The sequence below is a fragment of the Camelus dromedarius genome, chromosome 17 (assembly GCF_036321535.1).
Source record: "Camelus dromedarius isolate mCamDro1 chromosome 17, mCamDro1.pat, whole genome shotgun sequence".
Taxonomy (NCBI): domain Eukaryota; kingdom Metazoa; phylum Chordata; class Mammalia; order Artiodactyla; family Camelidae; genus Camelus; species Camelus dromedarius.
The window spans coordinates 38,562,362-38,582,338 of NC_087452.1; the positions used below are offsets into that span (position 1 = coordinate 38,562,362).

The window sequence follows — 19,977 nt, forward strand, 5'->3', positions numbered from 1 at the left end:
AAATGGTGTCTAGGTGGAGGCCCATATGGACAGATGCCACCAAGAACCCGGTGGCGCAATGCTCATCTGGGCCTTGGCACTGACTGAATCACCTAGATCTGATGCAATTCTGGACAAAGGGGGACTCTCATGGTGACTGAGATTTATTTTCCAATATCCTGTGGATTGGAGTCTCCAAACAGAAGCTAAGTTGTTCTACAAAAATATGACCACATTTTCTTGTATACCTGAGTTTGTGGCCAAGAGTTAGCGGCACTTTCAGAATCCAAGGGCATAGCTTCTGCAGCAGGGGCTGCTGCTAGTCCGCCTGTACCCTGCCCTCACCCACTCAGTATACACTGGCTGACTCCCAACTGGCAATACCCACACAGCTTCATCTGAGGGCTTGCTCTGGCTGACAAAGCCTGTTTCATTCCTGCCCACCAGTGCAGCATGCTAGAAGTTCCAAGGAAACAATGCTTCCCACCCGCTCATGAGCCCTCAACCAATGGTTGTTGCAAATATAGCCCACATCCTTTGTCCATTGGGTGGAATAACTCTGAGTTTTGTGTTCTATACTGTCTTGCTGAATTTCTCCAATGGGATTACACTCCAGCTACCCACAGGAGTAACTGGTTTGATAACACATCCTTTACATGACCTGCCCTCCCCTTTCTCATTTCCCCACTATACTGCCTGTGTCTCCATCTCCCAAATAAACTAGTGCTTGAACCACATGACATTGCCAATAGCTGCTATTCTTTGCCTTATAAAAACGGCAACTTCCTACAGTTTAAACTAAAATTTACACTCAAATCTCTGTCTCTAGGTCTCCTAGGACAGTTATCTGTATACTCTATCTAAGGATTGTCCCCTCGAGTTCCTACCCAGCCACCCCTGGGGAGGGTCAATGGGAGGAAACTGCTGAACTGAATGCAGAGGAACGAACCCCTGAGACAAAACCTCTTCAGGTTTCACAGGACAGCACGGCCCATGGGAGGTGAGCCAGCAAAACAGGCTGCTTCAGGTTGGGGACATGCTCCACCCAGATATTACATATCACAGTGGGAAGTGTGGCCACAAAATGAGGAAACCATGAGATAAAAAAAAAATGCTGTGATTGGAGATATGATGAAATGTTTGGAAGCAGAAGCCCTGGGTGTGGGCTGAAAATCTGCAAAAAGGAACATTTGGATGATCTCAGGAAGGTGACTGTGAAAAGTTCCAGTGGCCTATATGAACTGATCACAAGCCTCCCACCCTAGAGAATGCAATCCCTCAGAGGTGGAGGGCTCTGGGCATATAAATGGGCTCAAGTACACTTTGGCTAAATCAGTACCCCAAACACAAGCATAACACGTTAGCCACCCAGCAAAATTAATCTGCCTCCATGGCTTACAGGGTGTGGAGACCACCCTGCAAGGCGGCAGACAGGAGCAGAACTCATACTAGGAGGCAGGCCTGTATTCACCTGAACAGATGCTTTTGCCTGTAACCCACAGGGCAGGAAATGCATTTTACCTGGCGGTCCACGGCACAAGTTTCACAAAATAATAATTACCCTGATTACCCTCAGTGTGCTTTCTTATTTTTGATTCTATTCTGTTACATATTTCCTAAAGGCTGGACATGACGCATTAACTGATTTCACAATCAGTTGATGACCCACAGACTAAACTATTGCCCTTAAATGCAACCAGAAGTGAAAGGATGTGGACAGCATTTCTGGGCTTTTCCTAAAAACTGTGTATTTACCGTCAGCCTCCATGTCCCATTCAGGGCTGCAGGGAATGCTGGGCTGGGCCAAGAGATTCTCTAAAATTCTGTTAAGCGAAGGTGGTTCCTATCTCCTGATCTGGTGATTCAAACCAGGCATTGCTACCACTCTCACATTCTTCGCCACGCCCCGTACCACCTATGCTATGTATTATTCTACGAATTTCTAAATCAACCCATCACTTTATAAAATATAAGTACTCACACTAGCCCTGTCTTATGGAGTACTATTGGTGACATTTTGAAGTTATTCTCCTAATGCAAAATAAGACAAAAACACAACTATGCAAATAAAACATGCTTTTTGTGTTCCACCTTAAATCATAGAGCAAGTGGCCCTCCCTGCTCTGCTCCTTTCACAAAAATATGATCCAGTCTCTGCACAGCTCAAGCTGCCCCTAACCCCTAGAAAGACTTCGTCCTTCTGTCTACCTCTCCAATGATAAGCAGCACCATTATCATGGCTAATGGTATTTAAACTCATTTAATCTTCACACCAGCCCTATAAAATGTTCGGGTCACTCCATTTTACAGATGAGGAAGCAAGGGTAGAGAAATCAGGCCGACTTACCCACAGCCAGGAAGTGATGGAGTCAGGTCTTGAACTCAGGTCATCTGACAACATAGCCTGTGTGCCTAACTACTACATTACACTGCCCCCTCTGAAGTTGTCCACCCCCAATCTCTGGTGTTGTCACCTACAGGACACCTTCCTGGACTACCTGTCCCAAAAGGCTGTTCTTCCTCTGTTTCCAAAACACTCACTTTTCGTCTAATTCATTTGAAAGGTAACCATAAACTACTTGGAGACACTGCCTCTACTAGCCTGAGAGCTTCTTGAAGGGATTCCTCTGTGTACCTCTGAGTCCAACAGCCTGCCTGAGGTATTAGAGGCCTTCGATGTCTCTTGAGCCCTGTGGTCTCTCCTTGTCGTTCAACAAACACCCAACATTCTTGGCGAGTTACCAGCTCACAGGCTGGTTTCCAATGAAGGCTGGGAACAGTCAGGGAGGAACGGGAGATGAGTCAGAGGCAAGAGACTCAAGGGGTCTTAACCTGGGGTCCAAAGATCCCCAGTGGACCCAAGCCTTTTATGCAGGAGGTCTGTGAACTTAGATGGGAACAAAATAACATCTTTATTTTCATTGGCCTCTAATGGAAATTCAGCATTTCCTTCACATGGAATGTGACCCGTGACTCTGTCACCAGTAAAATCACTGATAGTTTCTTTCACATCACCATCATAGCAGACATCTCAAACTATATACCGTCATTACTTCCTAGAAATTCTGGTTGTTTTCAGACCAACTGCTTTATCTTATATTTAAAAAATCAATACAGCAACATATATATAGCAGATACCAGGACACAACTGAAAAAAAAAAATCTTGGTACCTGTTTTTTAATAGGATTGGCATTTTTTGGCAATTTCAATAGGATCAGTAATCTAATGTGTTTTATTTTATGCTTTTTAAAACATTATTCTGAGATGAGTCCATAGGTTTCACCAGCCTGCCAGCAGGAGCCATGGCACAAAAAAGGTTAAGACAGTACTAGAGCCCTGGTTTAGAGCTAGACAGATCTGAGTTCAAACCTTAATTCTGCCATTCACAAACCAAGTCACCTAGGCCTCAATTCCCTCATCTGTGAATGGGGATTATTACCTACCTTACTGGATTAGCATCTAACACCTGAGTAAAGGTGATACGCAAACCCAGCCTAGACTGCCTGGTGAAGTAGACCAAGCCTGGGGAGAGTGGAGCCCTCAGCTTCCTACCTCTCAGGTCAGAGAAGTCATTTGTCCCCCTCAGTCTGGCTGAGGCCAGATACTTGTGGCACGACATGAAGGCTAACTTCAGATGCTTCTTAAGACACTCCATCTCATTTCTGAGCCCATAATCTGCACCCTATTCCCCAAACTGTCTGACACAATGAGGCTCCCAGGAGAGGCCAGTCACCTCCCTCTTTTAAGATCGACATGCATTTCTATATTTGTCCACTGGGTGGGGCTGGTTCACACTCAATCTGTCAGCAGAACCAGCAGAGCCAGAACAGTTGGGACCATCCTTTCATCCAGTCCCTGATTTTTTTTCCCCCTAGACTGAGCCTGACATTCAGAAAACCTCCCCTTCTGTGTTCATTTCCAGTAACCTGCTACTTTAAGAATGGTGGTGACTATCCTAACTTTTAATATCATAGATTAGCCTTGCCAGTTTTTAAACTTTATTTAAATGTAGTCATATAGAGTATATTCTTTCGTTTGGTTTCTTTTGTTCAGCATTATGTTTGCAAGATTATATGCAGTTGTAGTTCACTCATTCGCATGGCCCTATAGGTTCCATTAGGGGATTATTCGACAATTTGTCCATTTATCTGTTGAGTTGGCATTTGAATAATGTCCAGTTTGGGGTTTGCTTTATGGTTGCTCTGTGGACAGTGGTATCCATGCCTCCCTCCACCCATCCAAAAATTCATTTAGAGCTGGAGATTAATAATGTAGTACACTCACCAAGAGGATCTGAAAGATTTATCAGCCACATAGTAAGGCTTTCTGGGGAGAGCAGGACCTATAAATACTCAAGTCTGTTTGGTTTAAGAAGAAAGGGTTAAGTGGCTCTAGTTTTCACAGTGGTTGGGGCGAGGGGGGTCCAGGATGAAGACTCCCTCTTCCACTGGCTGGAGTTTGAGTGGTCTTAACTCCTCACCCACACCAAGGAAGCAAGTACCTGGGTTTTCTTATCCAGGAGTGGGGCAAAAAAGGAAAAGGGGAGTGATGGGGCTTGAAGGCTGTCATGGTCAAACATCAAAAGTGGAGTCAGAAACATCATGCTATACACCAGAAACTGACACATTGTAACTGACTGTACTTCAATTATTTAAAAAATCCAAAAAAAAAATGGAGTCAAACTCATCATCACATGGTTTTTACAGCAGTGCTGTTATGAACATTATTGTATAAGCCTTTTGGCAAACGCATTAGGCATTTCTAATGGGTATGTCTCTAGGAGTGAAATTGCTGGGGAATATGTTTGTCTTCAGTAAATCCTGCCAAACAGTGTTTCAAAGTGATTGTACCAAATTACATTCCCTTCAACAACAATTATGGCTGAAGCAATCTGTTTATCCACTCTGCAGTTGAGGGATATTTGGTTTGTTTCCAGTTTTTTGTGATTACAAACAAAGTTGCTATAAACATTCATGTGCAGGTTTTCGGGTGAATATAGGTTTTCACTTCCCTTGGGGAAAAACTAAGAATGGAACAGCTAGGTTGTATGGTAAGTGTATGTTTAGGTGTGTAAGGAACCAGGCAAACTGTTTTCCAAAGTAGCTGTACCATTTTGCATTTCCACCAGCAAAATACACGAGTTCCAATTGCTCGCAACCTCCTACGTCCTTGGATTGGTCAGTCTTTACTCTTAGCCATTCTAGTAAGTGTGAAGTAGTATTTCATTGTGGTATTAATTTGCATTTCCTTAAGAACTAATGATATTGAATGTATTTCCAGATGCCTACTTGCCATTCATTTATCTTCTCTGGTGAAGTGTCTTTTCAAATCATTTGCCCATTTAAAAAAAAATTGGCAGAGCGTTTTCTTACTATCGAGTATTGAGGGCTCTCTGTAAATCAGGGATACAACTCCTTAATCAGGTATATGATTTGAAAATATTTTCTCCTAGTTTGTGACTTGCATTTTCATTGTAACAGTGCCTTTTGAAGAGCAATAGTTCTTAATTTTAGTGGAGTCCAAACAATTTTTTTCTCTTATAGATTGTGCTTTTTGTGTCCATTCACCCTCAGGTCACAAAGATTTTTTCCTATGCTTTCTTCTAGAATTTTTATGATTTTAGGTTTTACATTTAGGCCTGTGCTCAATGAACCTACATAAGCAAACTTCAGAAGGGATTTGGAAGGGGCTTCTGATAATGGACATAGTGAAAGAGGTCAGAGTTTATGTCCAGTAAAACACTGAAGATACATAAGGAGGGTCATAGTTTCAGTGAAAAGAATCAAAAGTTAAGGATTTCTGCTAATTCAGTTTATTTTTCAGAAAAAAAATGACATGAAGTTCTGGGGATGATGGTGGCTGCCTTCCTCTGTATCCACCCTTTGATAGATGTAACCTCTACATATAGTATATATTTAGTAGCTAAAACTATGTCTTGTCAGCCTATAAATAATTTCACATAGTATCGTCTTTTTTTCTCTGCTCCTCAGAGGACCATTTGTTTAGCCTTTCAAAAAGTTAAGAGTTGGGAGGGAGGCTTGTTTAATGTAACATGACAAGCAAACTCTAAGTAGCATAAAATACAGAGAGTTCATCTTGCAATCAGGATAATTAATTTGTAATGAATTACTTTCAACAATTGTCCACCAATGTCCAGGATCTACCTGAACCAACAGAAAGATGATTACTCTTATGGAGTGAAGAACCTGGGATACTTCTTTAATTTTATGGGTTATCTTTTTCCATCTACCTTGAGCCACAGTTTAAGTTCATGAGCTATCTTACTCTTCCTTTACAGAGGCAAAAGACAACTCCTGGGTTTGTGAAACCCCAGTGGCATCCTTAGTTGCATTAGGCCTTGTCCTAGAATCCCTACAGGTTTTACCTTGGGACTTCCAAATTCAAAAATCCCAGTTCCAATGATTAGTGCTAGAAAAAGAGCATAAAACCAAATGTTCCTAAAGGTGAGGAGTTCTCTATATTCCAAAGCAGCTAACCAACAAACATGCTATGTCAGGGAGGAGCCACGTCTGACCTAGGTAGTCTTCAGGTGGGGGAAATTTTTATAGCACATTGTGTCCCAAACGTGGAATAAGCAGCAATCAGAGAACTTCAGAGACAATGCTAAAGTCTGTTGTGTACGAACTATTGGGTAGTCGTGGGTCACCACTGCAAAAGACATTTGAACGAGAGAGCCATGGTGGAAAGAAGCAGGGAAGAAGGATCTTCCTGATATGCAGCAGCAAACTCTGGTGGTGAACAAGGTGAGGACTCAAGGATCCTATAGTATTATCCCAGGAGTCTTCACACACTAGACCTGAGGTTATTTATCTGGCATCTCCACATGGTCCTACACCGTGTGGTCTTCATTCAGACCATCTTGAATGCCACAAAGTAACCCACCTCTTCTTTCTAAGTCTTCCCAGGGTTTTGGTGGTCTCTAAGAAGGGTATCCAGATTTACCTCATTTGCTCTCAGTTTTGATGTAGTTGTGGCTTGTCACCCCTGCATCCTTGAAGACGGTCAAGAGCCCCCCAGAGTCACATCTGTGGGATGGTCAAGAGAACATCATAGGGCTCTTTCCCTCCAAGTTCTTTATTGAAATTCATTTTCACAGACCCTGAAACCTGCTGGAACATATGTGCTATATAGAGTCTAGGGTGGCCTGGGCTGCAAAGGAACCTAGGACATAATTGAGTGCTTGACAATAAGAAATCCACAGACAAGTAAGAAATCCCTCAGGGTTGGAATGACACTACTGGAAAACCAGCTAGATAGCAATGTTGATATGGCCTGAGTCTCAAGATCTGGTAGACTGAAGAACTGCAGCGTTAGAGTTCATCTTGTTCCTTGGATGGGCTTCAGGTCCTGTAAAGCCTGCTTGTTGCAAAGTTTTATTTAGTTTTGCTTGGTGCCATAGTTTTGCTTCTATCTCACCAGGCCTTTGGAATTTGGAAGGGATATGTATGTGGTTTATGATTTACACACATTTGAAAAGTTGTCCAATAAAATGAGAACATCAGTCTGAGTTTAGATGAGCCCATTTTTCCCAGAGAGGAATGCATTTTTGGAGTCGTTCTTCTGGCTGTTGTAGCACCTGCCTTCCAGTAGGAGTCGCCTCAGGCTACCCAGAGAAGCATAACAATTCAGATCCAGTGGGCAACTCCTAAGGCTTGGATCATCATTTTTGGGTGCTTCCCCACATTACCAGTAACAGAAGAAAGACAGTGCATGTAAAGAAAAACAACACACGGGAAAACCCAGGTCAAGCCTAGCAGGTTTTTTTATTCTATGGTGCTCCTTCATCCAATTGTGCCCTAAGATGGCGGCTCTGCCAGGCACAGAGAAGGGAGGGACCTGAGGAAAACAGGTTGCCCATCTTGGTGGAGGCTATAAACAGACAGCACAGAATAGCAACCTGCTAGTGTGTGGGCAGCCTTTTCTTTATTGGGGCCCCACTCCATTGGCTCTGTGATGGTTCTTACATTGGAAAGTGACAAGGGGCTACAGACAGAACAGGGTGCTTATAAATGCATTCACACAATGGCCTGCTTCATCTCAAGCATTTCCCTTTGTGTACTTTAACTACTAAACAAAGCTTTTCTGGGAAGAAATTCATACTTGTAAATCCAATATACTAAACTTTAAATACTAGGAATCTAAAGGTGTCTTAGATGCTTCAATGTTAAGAATAATTTAGTAAGCCAGAAAGAGAAAGAAAAATATCATATGATATAACTTATATGTGGAATCTTAAAAAAAAAAAAAAGACGAACTTTTATTTACAATAGAAACAGACTCACAGACATAGAAAACAAACTTATGGTTACCAGTGGGGAAAGGGAGTGGGAAGAAAACAAACTTATGGTTACCAGGGGGGCCAAGAAAGTGGGAAGGGATAAATTAGGAGTTCAAGATTTGCAGATACTAATATATATAAAATAGATAAACAACAAGTTTATACTGTATAGCACAGGGAACCATAATCAATATCTCCTAGTAACTTATGGTGAAAAGAATACAAAAACAAATATATGTATATTCCTATATGACTGAAGTATTGTGCTGTACACCAGAAATTAACACAACATTGTAAACTGATTATACTTCAATAAAAATTTTTAAAAAGAATAATTTAATAAGAATTTACCTTAAAAAATACCTATATTGATCAAATATTTTAAGCCAGTTACAAAGCTGTCATTCTACCAGAACAAACCCACCCTCCTGTGACAAATACATCAAATATGCAAAGCCACTTATTTCACACACACAAAAAATTCATGCTATGGGTCTCTTCCCTTAAATATTTCTATGCTTTATTCTAAAGTGTCCCAGGTTAAAAAGACGTTTACCTACCTAAGGAAGGCAGTTATCATACTAGTGTCTGCTACTTACTAGCAGACACCTGAGCAGGGAGGCTGAGAATCTTATTTGAGACAACACTAAACTCCATATATGATTATGTTACTCACTCCACAGTATCAAAGTGGTACTGACTGGGTGAAAAAATTTAAAGCAAATCCAAGATATTATAATACTCCAGAAAAAAAGTTAGTACATAAATATATACCTAAATACATAAATAGGGGATGATCATCTAGTCCACTTCCCTGGGTTCAAGTTTTGTTACATACTTTTTCTCCCTAAAAGTCTGCAGCTCCTAACCATGTTGATTATGTGATTGAGTTTTGAAATCTTAAGATGTATAAAGTGCATGTGTTAAGATATGTAAACACCTTTACATAAATATACTTTGAAGTTGATGTTTCATAGTAATGTCTTTTGCATTTGGTTTTCAGACATGAAGACCTGATGGAACTGTGCATTCTTTCATATTCACGGGACTACATAACTCTTGAGGATCTTTAAAATGAGATCCAACTGGATTTTGGACATTTCTCATGGCTTCATCTGACTCAAGGACAGAACAGGTTCATTCTACTAATATTCCCTTTGTATCAGAAAATGTCTCCTAACCACTATTTTTTTAAACAGTTTCTGTATTCTTCATGACACCAGTAAACAGGTTAATACCAACATGATTGAGTAATGCTCAACAGTGTTTCTACTTAAATTCTTGATTCTATGATTGTACTTCCTTTTCTTTTATACTGAAAATGTTGATTCCTAAAATAATATGCATAATAATTACTGTTTATTTATATCTAATATCAGGAAAAGGTTTAAAAATATAATATCAATATGATCAATAAATCTCCAGAATAAAGTCTAATATTTTTATGTAGTTTCTTTTCTTAAACTATCTCCCAAAGTGTCACTCCCATTAAGTATGTGTGGTCAAACCATGTTCCAAAGCTGCACTGTCCAATACAGTAGCAACGTGGCTATTGAGCACGTGAATGTGACCAGTCCGAATTCAGGAGTATAAAGCACACATCAGATTTCAAAGACTTAGCACAAATAAAAGAATGGAAATATCTCATTAATAATTTAATATTAATTATATCTTGACAGTATTTTCAATATTTGGGCCTTGACTGGCAAGCAGGACTCTCCCACTAGTACCCAACTAGAGTACTAGTAGGCAGAAGACAGAAAATAGGAAGATAGGACAGCACCTGCTCATGCAGATGAAATTTGCCTTCTAGCACCCCCTACTGACAGAGCTTAATATTGAGCCTGCTGACAAGGAAGAAATGTTCTAACATCACAAGCAAAGAAATGCAGAGTGGATTTAGAATAAGAAGTCATTAAGTAGAAACTGGCGAGCCTCCTCTAAAAATAGGGGGGCTTAATGTTTTGCTATCAGGGGCTTTCTACAGGTACATAAAAGACTTCCCAGAAAATCATTTCACCAATATTCCTAGTGAGGTTTTTCCACTGGGTGGCAATTAAGGATTTAGCCCTTTAATTTAAGCCTTGTTTTCTCACAGATCTCTGACTCAATCTGGCCATGACAGAAATTTTTTGTTTGTTTTGCCTTGAACATTTCAGGAAATGATGGTCCCAGGATCAGTCCTGGAAGTTCTGGGTCATCTCTGGTATACTAATTCCAAGTTGTACAAAAGAGGCACCAAAATGTTTAAAATTAACTGACTAGGGGGTGGTTGGGGTTCCGTTCCTGACCCAGATGGGAGCATCCATAGAACATTTATTTAACCTAAAGGGAAACAGAGTACACCTGATTTTGAGGGGTCTGAGAGGAGAGGGTTACAACAGAGGCCAGACAAACAGACCAACAGGTTTAGTTTATGATGCTTGTCAGAAGCAACAAAGCCTTTCTGAAACGAAAACCAGCCCAGGGACAGAACTCAGATACAGCATCATCAGGAACAGAAGGCAGGAGAGGAGGACGTACAAGTCAGACATGAAGGGATCTCCTCAGGTGGGCACTTGCTGTTTCACCCTGCATTTCACCTACTGCTCTTCTTAGAGTCTGCGTAGCTCCGTATCTTGCTGACTATGCCAAACTGTCGGGGGTGGGGGAGTCACAGACACAATTTTAAAGCAAGATTTTGTCACTTGTAGGGACTACACCACAGACGGAAGGAAGGGAGGGAACAGAGTCATGGAACGTGGGCCTCTGCCTTGTCTCCTCCTGCCTCTCCATATGTCCCCTAGGGCACTTTATAGTTAAGGATGGCCACTCCAAGTTTCTGCCGTGTCCCATTCTGTGTCCTTTTTGCCTCTCAGCACAATGGGGAGAAGACTCAAAAAGGAAAGCCACATGGTGGAGGACAGAGTGCAAGGGGTTGGTCATCAAAAAGGCTTTCTAGTCCCAATTCTGAAATTGGCATCTTACAGGAATAAGGCCTCTCTGGGCCTCAGGGTCCCTATCTATGAAATTAGACCCTAACTCAAGGGTCGTATCAGAAAAGTCAAAGGATGGAAGAGCTGGCAGAGCCAGGACTTGGGGGAAAGGTGAAGAGAATAAACAGCAGAGGCATAAGCCCTTGGCCTGATCTCCTTGTATTAGCATTGGGAAAGGTGACTTACTCTGGCCCACCCAGAACTGCCCTTTATTCCTGGCCCACCACTCCCATTTTCTCCCCTGACCTCCTTGGGAAGAGAATTCCTGCTAAGTCAGAGATAGACTGCCTTAGTCATCAAGTCAATAGGAACTACTGCCTAGAGTGCAAAGTTGAGTGTATGACTTTTTTGCACATGGTAAGCTAAATCTGTTCAAAAGCTGTCAGAGTCCTGACACACCTATGTGGACACACGGAGAGCAATTTTCCTGTGCCTTGCCTCTACCAAAGCCCAGGTTTACAGCCTTCAAAGTACTTTGCATAGATCAAACAGTATGTCTTACATGTCTGAAGTCTGTGGCCCTCTCACCGACCCTCATGTCTTCTCCCCTTCTCTCCATCCACAGCTCACCCAATCTTCCACCCTGCTCAAGTCTGATACCCACCAGACCTGCTCTGTCTCTTCTCTAATTCTCCAGTATCAGAGGGCCTGATGTTCACCTCTCCCAGGACTGTTCTGACTGGCTGTCAATAAATGTGACCGAAAAGATTGGAACAAAGATACTACTCATTAAGTCAACTGTTATCCATGACTATGGGCCAGCCCTAGTATTGCCCTCCTGTTTTATTTAATGTATACCACCAATTTGTTAAGTACTTCATAATAAAATTTTATTTTCTAATGTAATTTTATTTTCAGAGGTTTCTAGAGAAGAATTTACATTCTGGTCTGAAAACCTTCATCACACTGTATTTCTGACAAGAAATCTCCAGAAATACCCTGATTAGCCCCAGAAATCATCAGTCTTTATCCTAAATTAGACAGAATAAAATGTGTAACTAGTGCACATTTGACTGTCCTTTATGATTGGATTATTGCATTCTGTTGATTCTTATTTTGTGTTGGCTTTATTCCTTTGATAACTATGTAAGTTTTAAAAGCTAAAGCTCTTGACTATTCTTAGACATAATCAACAGTACATATATGTAAATTTTTTAAATAAATAAATAAATAAAATGGCTACCAAAAAAAAATGTCTAACTGGTATGTGGGATGAATTCACCTCACCAAATGTCATACCCTCAGACTTTCCCAGAACATTCACATATACATGGGCTCTGAGAGAATAATAGGCCTCAGAAAATAATTCACTTTGGTTCCCCCAGAAGTGACCCTCTCAGAGTGAAACTGATCTGACTTTCCTTACCTGACATCAAAATGTAATGTAAGCATCTTTGACCTATTCCACTGAGATTAAAGCTTATGACTAGAGCTCTTTTCTTTCCTTGTTGACTTTACACACATTCTTTTAGGCTTTATAGTTCCTTTTGTGCAAACGATTGAAGGGCGTGTGGTAGCTAAAAGCAATTCAATCTTCCCTCACCACCCCAAGCTGGCAAACAACAATCATCAAGTCCTAAGTGGGGAGTGCTGGGGCTTCTCCCTGTGGGTGAAAGTGTCCAAGCAGAGCCTGGGTGATTAGCTGCCAGAGGATTCTACAGTGGCTGATGGCTGGAAATCAGGAGTCCTGAGGGTTGTTCCAAACCTCACAACTCTGCAAGTCTCCTCCCCATGCATGGAGAGAGACAAAGTGGGTAAGTCTAACTCCTAGAGCCCCTGTCTTGGCACTTGATCAGATCCTGTGATAAAGGTTTCTCATGCAGATATTCTGTCTTCTAAACTAAGCTGTAGGTTCCCCAGAGGCAGAGTGCAATGCCTTTCTTTTCCTGCTCTACTCTAAGTATACAGCCTACAAATCAATGTTTAAGAGGTATTCAATAACCACCCAGTTCTCTCATCCTTTTAATGGCATGCTTTATTTTTGGGGGGGATAGGGGGTATAATTAGGTTTATTTATTTATTTTAATTTTTTTAATGGGGTACTGGGGATTGAACGTAGGACCTTGTGCACGCTAAGTACTCTCTCTACCATTGAGCTATACCCTCCCCTGCCCCATCAAAGGCATGCTTTAAAGTTACTACTGAACACTCTATATTCAGGGATGTGGGGATACAGTTAAAACATAGTCTTTGCACAGAAGAAGCATCATAACATCTGAGTTTAGAAAGACTAACTTGTAATAAAGGCTATATCATAGCTATGGGTGTTGGCACATCCATATATCACAGAAGTTCATGAGTGACAGAAGTTCAAATGAGGAAATTGTACATTTTAGCTGGTGAGATCGATTAAGAAAGACTTGACAGATGAAATCCTTTGGACCTGGGACTCAAAGGATGAATACTGTTTTACCAGGTGAAAAGTGAATACCTAAAAATTCAGATAAAGCATTCAATAACAGCAGAATACATATTCTTCTCAAGTACACATGGAGCATTCTCCAGGACAGACCATATGGTAGGCCATAAAACAAGTCTCAGTAAATTTAAAAGAACTGAAATCATACAATATGTTCTTTGATCACAATGGAATTAAACTAAATCAACAACAGTAGGAAATTTGGGGAATTCACAATTAGGCAGAAATTAAACAACACACTCCTAAATAACCAACAAGTCACAGAAGAAACCACAAGGGAAACTATAAAATAATTTGCAATGAAAGAAAGCAAAAACAAAACATACAAAACTTATAGGATACAGTGAAACCAATGCTTAGAAGGCAATGTATAGCTGTAAATGGCTATGTTAAAAAAGAAAAAAGACCTCAATTCAATGAATTAACCTTCTACCTTAAGACCCCCAAAAAAGTAGAGCAAACTAAACCCAAAGCAAGAAGAAGGAAAGACAAAAATAAATATTAGAGAAGAAATAAATGAAAGAGATAACAAAAATACAATAGAGAAAAAAGTTTTAAGCTATTCTTCAAAAAGATCAACAAAATTGAAAAAAATTTAGCTAGACTGACTAGGGAAAAAGGGAGAAGACTCAAATTACTAACAACAGGAAGAAATGAAGAATTATAAAAAGGATTATAAAAAGGAAATTAAAAGGACTATAAGGGAATACTATGAAAAATTACCCAATTTGTTGTATGCCAACAAATTAGATAATTTAGATAAAATGCACAGATTTCTAGAAAAATACAAACTACCAAAACTGTCTTGGAAGTAAATTAAAAAATCTGAATAGGCCTATAATAAAGAGATTGAATTAGTAATCAAACAGCTTCCCACAAAGAAAATCTGAGGGTCAGACAGCTTCATTTATGAATTCTACCAAACATTTAAAGAAGAATTACTACCAATCCTCTCAAAATCTGTCAAAAAATAGAAAAGGAAGGAACACTTCCCAACTCATTCTATGAGGCCATTATTACTCTGATACCAAAACCCAACAAAGAGATTGCAAGAAAACTGCAGACCAATATCCCTTGTGGGTATAGACAAACACACACACACTTCAACAAAATATTAGCAAATCAAGTCCAACAATATATTTAAAGGATTATACACCATGATTAATTAAAATTGGAATTTTTCCAGGAATGCAAGGTTGATTCAACACATAAAAATCAACCAATGTAATATACCATATAACTAGAATAAAGGACAAAAACCACATGATCATCTCAGTAGATGTAGAAAAAAGCATCTGACAAACCTTCAACATCCTATCATGGTAAAAGTATGCAAAGACATTTTTGCAAAGAAATAGCAAATGGCCGATGAGCACATAAAAATATATTCAATATTATTAGCATCAGGGAAATGAAAATAAAAAACCACAACGAGATACCATTTTATGGCTATAATCAAAAAGATGGACCCGGGGGGTGGGAGTATAGCTCAGTGGTAGAGAGCACGCTTAACATGCACGAGGTCCTGGGTACAATCTCCAGTACCTCCGTTAAAAATAATTTTAAAAAACAAAAAACCAAAAAGATGGACAGTAATACATGTTGGTGAGGATGTGGAGAAACTGAAATCCTCATACAGTGCTGCTGGGAATGTAAATTGGTGTAGCCCCTTTGGAAAACAATTTGGGAGTTCCTTAAAAAGTTAAACATAAAAGTTATCATATGATCCACCAAGAAAATCATATGTCCACAGAAAAACATGTACATGACTGTTCCCAATAATTTTATTCATAATAACCTAAAGTAGAAACAATCCAAACGTCCAACAACTGACGAAGGATAAACAAAACGTGGTATATATCCATTGAGTGAAATAATTACTTAGCCATCAAAAAGGAATGAAACACCTATACATGCTACAACATGGATGAATTTTGAAAGCACTGTGCTAAGTGAAAGAAACCAGATACAAAAGTTCACATATTATATGATTCCATTTTTATGAAATGTCCAGAATAGGCAAATCCATAGAGAAAGAAAATAGATTAGTGATTGCAAGGGGTGGGGGGTGGGGATGCAGAGGGCAATAGCCCATGGACCACAAGGATTCCAGATCCCAGCCAACCAAAAGAACAAATTAGCCAGAAGTGGTCTTTAAAACTATTGGTGAACTGCACTAAACCAACAGTCCACCCAATTTCTAGAGAATCACAATCTGCACAGTACACTTAATGCTTAGCCATCTCACTGCCTGTGATTTCCCTCTAACCAGCCATACTGCACTAAGCAACAGGCCAAGGTCATAAGCTCACCTTTTCTACAGTTATTTTAATACTCATCATTCTTGAAAAACTCTTCTGAACCTCATAAAGCAAAGTAGCAGAAGGATTTTGATGGTTTACCACTTGTCTGCTGATTCACTGAGTGAACTTGGGTCAGGCAGATAATCTTTCCTTTCTGGTTCTTCCTGAAACAGGGCAGGCAGGTTCCTGTCCCTGAGCAAAAGCACCAGCATAGAGAAGTAAAGTAATTAAGGGTCACCAATTCAGGTGAAGTGATCTGTTTGCAGAATCCATTTTTCTCTCAGAGTCATAAAAGTAATTGTCCATCCATCTCTGGCAAAGGAGGTCATTCCGCTGTCCTTATTGAAATTTGAATCTAATTTAGAGGTCAGCTACATTTATGAGCCCTCAATTCATCAAGCCATCAAGACAAACAGATGGTGCCTTGCAGTCAGTGTGATGGCAAAATGACTTGGGAGAGCCTGGAGATCAGTCAATAAAAACCTATTTGCAGTGCTGTTGAGTACAATGGGCCTCCCAGAAGAGGCACCTCATTCTCAGAGAATTAGACTATAAAAATAGTCCTAAGTCATTGTTGGGTGAGTCAGAGTAGGGGAAAGCAGAGAGGCAATCAGTATCCAAGGCAGTGGGAGAGAAGAGAGGTAGGTTCTGAAAGGGAAACTCTGACTGATGGATGATCAAGAGAATTAAGAAGCCACAGGAGCCCACAGCCCCTGCCCAACTACTGAAGCCTTGGAGGCTGAAAGGTAGCCGCTGTCACTGAACTCAGGTACTCACCTCTGCAGAGAGTCTTGAGTCATTCAACCAGTATTTACCATGTGCAGGACACCACCAGGAGCTGTGGGCAAAATGTAACAGAAGTTCTGATGCCAGGTCCTTGTAACCCAGTGTTCACGCACAACCACGGTGGTGCTCGACATCATACCACATATCAGGAACTGGCTGGGGAGCCCAAGTAGAAAATCATGTTCATCCTTTCTGGCGGAAAGAGCTGTTCACCTGTGGTAAACAGAAATCTTTTTCTTCTGGTGATCAGTTCTGCTTTTGTGTAATCTAGTTAAATGACCCTTTTCAGTTATGTAGATTATATAAGATTACAAATTTTCTGATTTTAAAACTACGTAAAAGTGAATATTAAAAAGACCAAATTCTGCCTACTATTCTCTACTAAAAGACATATAATAAATTATATGGGATATAAAATTAGATAAATTTTAAGATAAGACGGTTCTGTTGTTAATCCTAAATCCAACTCTTTCCAAAACAAGGGAAAGAGGCAGGGGAACTTCAGCTAGGTTAGAGAAGTTCCATGCCCATTGCCCCTCAACCTACCCCACCCCAAAGCAACTAAGAGGAAGAACAAAAAGAAATTTTGAAGAACTGCAATAAATCCAAGATCCATTTTTTAGTGACAATCTCACAGCTTTTTGTTGGAAAATACCATCAATGAAAATTCTTGCATCAAGTTTAAAATTGCACAAATGTATTTCCTGTATAATGCTTTCCTGTGTCAATGATCCTCTCAATGTCACTGCGTATGGGAATCGGGCAAATCCGGTCCAGTTTGGTCAGAGCACAGTTCTATGAGAGGGAAGGCACAGTCTCATCTCTGCCAAAGATCTGCCCAAGGCTGGCCCCTCGTTACTCAGTTATCTACCAGGATGTCACTGGCTAAGTGTGCACAAAACTAGGAGTAGGGATTTATGCAAGTTTCATGTTGGGTTAATGGGATGGAGAGAAGTTCCACCAACCAAGTCAGGAAATTTAGGAGAAAGTGCGGGCTTGTGAGGAAGGGGTATCCAGAATAGGGGGAAGAAGAGTTAATTCAGTTCAGCTATGGATATGTTACAGAGTAACATAAAAAAAGGAATTTTATCATGGCCTGGACCCTAGTCATTTCTCCCTGGGGACTGGTCTGTATGGACTACAGCTGCTTTAAAGAAGCAGTCCTTGTCAAGGGGGTAGAGGGTTGACTGTTACCTGAAAAGTGGGTTTACCTCTTGGTGGGTGTCGAGCCAAAAGACATGACCAAGCCAAAGATTGGGAGAAGGAAGGATTTATTACTTGCAACAGGAAGAACAAAGGGAATCTTTCCCAAAGCAATGTCTCCCCTGAACTGTAAAACTGGGGAAGTTTTAAGCCAAGGTACATGCATATGCATGAAGGGGTTTGGGTGGTATATGCATATTCATGAAGAGATTTCAGCAGAGATCTTAGCATGGAACTGGGGCAAAAGTTAACAGAGTCTAAGCTTTAGTTGATTCAAGTCCCAAGGGTCAGAAACAGCCAACATCATCATCCCTTGGGTTCCAGTTGATCTGGTGGTTGAGTGCTTGAAGGGGGTTTAAATTCTGCAAAACTACCAAGAACGTGCTTCAGGCTAACCTTTACCATTGAAACAGAACTGGGAGTCCTCACGACTGATTTATTATCCTTGCTATTGTTACTTCCCTTGCTTGATAACAGTTTTGTTCTTTTGTTCCCTTTAAGGTGATTTTTACTGAGACCTGTTCAAGGGCAAGCCTTGTGGCCAGGCATACATCACAAAATGGCTTAGGCCTAAAATGGCTTCTCTTATGTCAAGTTCTCTTTCTCCAGGGACCTCCCTACCCTACCTGCTTACAGTACTGCACGTAGCAGCCTTCCATATGCTAAGACCAAGGATACCGCCTCAATGCAAAGAATATAACAAACCACATACTGAACAGTCTTTACTTTTCCAGCTGGGTAATGCTGATAGTCCGTTTCTGATGCATTCTTTACTACCAAACGCACTCAGCTCTTGACAACAACTGGTCTGCCTGACCCCAAATCCCATTCTCTGGAAGTTAGCAAATCAGCTAATACCATTTTGATTTGTATAAATTCCCTTCAGGAATGAATATGCTGTGGTAACTACTGCTGTCGGCCTTTGTATTTCCAGAATCAAGGAACTTGATGATGTTTGCTTTACTTTCATATTCAAATCTGTCAGGCTATCAATCATTTATCTATATATTTTAGCGTGAATACCCTTTTCATTAAAAAGTATTTCCCAAAAGAAAAAATCAGAAGAGTGGCATGGTTTTACATTACTGCAAACCTTCTCAATGCCTAAGAGATGACTGGATTCTTATATTTGCTTCTGCACTGTCTGTTATGATAAGTCAAGCGCTTTTACCCTAAGTCCCTGATCATCCTACTTATCTTTCAAGCCTTCCAGCTACCGCAAGAGTTAAGTCCTTTCTTCATTTAACATCATTGAGACCCTACCTGGGCTGTGTTCAAGGAGACACCGGCCTGAACAAGACAAAACACGTGCCCTCAAGGAGCTTAAAAGCACACCACACAACCAAGGTATGGAGTTTTTAACTTATCAGACACAGCATGAATGTTTCCCGTATGTGTCTTAACTCGACTATGAGACAAGAGATTTTCAGAATCCTGAGCCCATGGCACTGGGCTCCTCACAGAGCACTTGGCAATCTATCTCCTTCTGTGGTTTATATTCAGATTCTAATTTCGTCAGCGTTATAGTCCCCAAGGTACCGTGCTTGATGCTTTGTACAAATTCACCAGATATTTACTGGCTACGAACAAACCAGTCTCTTTCTCCGAAAGTTCAGTCACAAGGGGCCTGACATTTCTTCCCTCAGGTAAGTCACCTCAGTCTGAGTGAGGTTGCAGCTCTAGCGACCCCGTGCTTACAATTAACAGCCGCCTGTCACTAGAGTGGAAGCGCCACCACAGGAGCCCGAAAGCACACGTTCCCGACGGACAAACACCAGGACGTGGGAAGGGAGCGAGCGCCCCGTCGCCCCACCGCCCAAGGCAGGGACGCGCTCACACCTCACCAATGCCTCCCAAGGGCCGGCCCCGCCCGCTGGAGCAAGGGACATGCAGTTCAAAGTGCTCGCCGCCACCGGGGCCCGAGGAGAAAAGGGCAAGCGTCTTCTCAAGTACCGCGGAGCCCAAGGCCGGGGCGTGGGGGAGGGGGAGCCTGAAGCTTCCTCAGCCGAACC

General features: G+C 41.0%; 1 protein-coding gene across 3 annotated transcripts in view; it reads right to left on the reverse strand.

Moving 5' to 3' along the window:
* ACKR2 (atypical chemokine receptor 2) overlaps positions 1-19,977 on the reverse strand; it is a 40,477-nt gene that overhangs the window by 20,271 nt on the left and 229 nt on the right. The window contains exons 1-2 of one of the 3 annotated variants that reach the window (XM_064496665.1): positions 19,919-19,934; positions 16,754-16,975 (exon numbers count right to left, since the gene is read on the reverse strand). The gene's annotated coding sequence lies outside the window, so the exon portion shown is untranslated. Of the gene's footprint in view, positions 1-16,753; positions 16,976-19,918; positions 19,935-19,977 lie in introns of those variants that run through there. The other 2 variants (XM_031470092.2, XM_064496664.1) reach the window with 2 other exon arrangements.